Source organism: Carlito syrichta, unplaced genomic scaffold, assembly GCF_000164805.1.
Source record: "Carlito syrichta isolate Samal-C Ts95f unplaced genomic scaffold, Tarsius_syrichta-2.0.1 Scaffold90623, whole genome shotgun sequence".
Classification (NCBI taxonomy): domain Eukaryota; kingdom Metazoa; phylum Chordata; class Mammalia; order Primates; family Tarsiidae; genus Carlito; species Carlito syrichta.
The window spans coordinates 52,467-54,717 of NW_007034719.1; positions in this window are offsets into that span (position 1 = coordinate 52,467).

Below are 2,251 nucleotides of genomic sequence, written 5' to 3' on the forward strand. Positions count from 1 at the left end.
CCAGCGGGTCGAGGCTGTGGTGGCCGGGAGCAGCCATTGCACTCCAGTCTGGGCGACAGAATGAGACTCCAACTCAAAACAAAATAAACAAAACAAAAGTGCTCACTTCCCTGTACTTTTGCTGAGTATTAGAAGTTCATGGATATTTCCAGTTATAAAACTCATCATTGTTATCACTTATGTATTTTTCAGTTACTAGTAACTAGTAAAGTTTTCTATACATTTGTTCTAATAATTTTCTGTTCAAGTTTGTCCTGTTTTTCTATTGAGATATTACCATTTCATTATTGACTTATGAGAGCTTTTTACCTATGTTGGATATCAATTCCCTATTATCATATATATTGCAAATATTTTCACCAATTTTTCATTTGCTGTTAATTCCTTATATGCAGACATTTATTTTAAATTTCATGTAGCCATATGTATCTGATTTCTGGATTTCTGGTCCAATAATCAATTTTTCCATTCCTAGGCTGGAAACAAATTTTTCAAATTATTGTAATTTTGAAATATATCTTATTTTGCTACCTACCTATTTCTATTATTTTTAGAGACGGAGTCTCGCGGTGTTGCCCAGGTTGGCCTCAAACTCCTGGACTCGAGGGGTTCTCCTACCAAGTAGCCAAGTAGCTGAGACTATGGGCACGCATACCGTGCCTGGCCCCTTTCATTTTTGAACATTATTTTAGTTATTTTAGTTATTCTCACAAGTGTACCTTTCAGTAGAATTTAACAATCGATTTGTCGAGTTAAAAGCCATGAGAGATCCATCACATTCGCAGGCAGAATGGGAAACGGCCGACAGCGTGACAGCGGCCACCCTTCCAGCTCGGGTCCGTGACACTCCCTGCGGCTCAGTCCTCTCTCGCGTCGTGGGGCGAGCTGCACCTTCCCTCTGTGCTGGGTCCTGAGCATTGTGTCGCGTTGTTGCTTCTGTTGGTGGGATGTGTCCATGACGTCTTCTAACTCCGACGGCTCTTGCACATCTACGCCACAAGTTATGGCCTCTGTCTGTCGCTGGACACTCGGGGTGCGCCCACCCGGCGGCTGCCGTGAGTCCTGCTGCCACCGTCGTGCCCCGTGCGTCCTTGAGTCTGCTCCCAGTTCTTTGGGGTAGGTGCCTAGGCATGGAATTGCAGAGTCCACGGTCATTCCATGTTCAGCCACTTGAGAAACCATGTTCCCACCGCAGCTGACCCTGTCACATTCCCACCAGCAGTCCCAAGGTCCGAGGGCTCCCCAGCCTTGCCAGCCCTTGTTACTGTCTGTTTTTCTTTAATTGTAACCATTCTAGAGGACGTGAAGCGGTACCTCGTTGTGGGTTTTTTTGCATTTCCCTAATGACTAATGATGTCAAGCATGTTTCCAGGCCTTGGGGGCCACGGTTCACCTTCGCTGGAGGCGTGCCTCGTCAGGGCTTTTGTCTGTGTTTTCAGGGACTGTCTTTTTGTTGGTGATTTCCTAAATTTTCTTTATATTTTATCTTTAGTTTCGAGACAGGGACTTGCTCTGCCACCCAGGCTGGAGTGCAGGGGTGCAGGCGTAGCTCACTGCAGCCTTAACCTCCTGGGCTCGAGCAGTCCTCCCACCTCAGCCTCCCTAAAAGCTGAGACTAAAAGCGCATGCCATCATGCCCGGCTCATTGTTTTACTTTTTGCAGATATAGAGCCCTGTCTCTATGTTGTCTGGGCTGGCCTGGAACTCCTGGTCTCAACAATTCTCCCACCTCGGCCTTCCAGGCACCAGCCACTGCACCTAGCCTGATTTCCTAGCTTTTCAACAGGAAAAAAGTTCATTGAAAGTTGCTATTTTATGTAGGCTACTTTCAAAAACAGAAATTAGAAAAGTCAATACTGAACGGCAGAAACAGTGAACATTTGTAAATGTTTGAGCGGTTACAAATTTAAACGTGTACTAATGTTTGCATGATCAGGCGTGGTTCTGGCACTTTCCACATGGTAACTAATTATTATTTTTTCTTTAAAAAATTTTTTTAATCAGCCGGGCTCGGTGGCTCAGCCTGTAATCCCACGCCTTTGGGAGGCTGAGGTGAGTGGATTGCCTCAGCCCGCGGGTTCGAGACCCGCCTGGGCAGTGAGACCTCATCTCTACAATAAATCAAAAAATCAGCCGGGTGTGGTAGCGCATGCCTGTAATTCCGGCTACTGGGAAGGCTGAGGCGGAAGGATCGCCGGAGCCCAGCAGGTCGAGGCTGCGGTGGCCGGGAGCGGCCACTGCACTCCAGTGA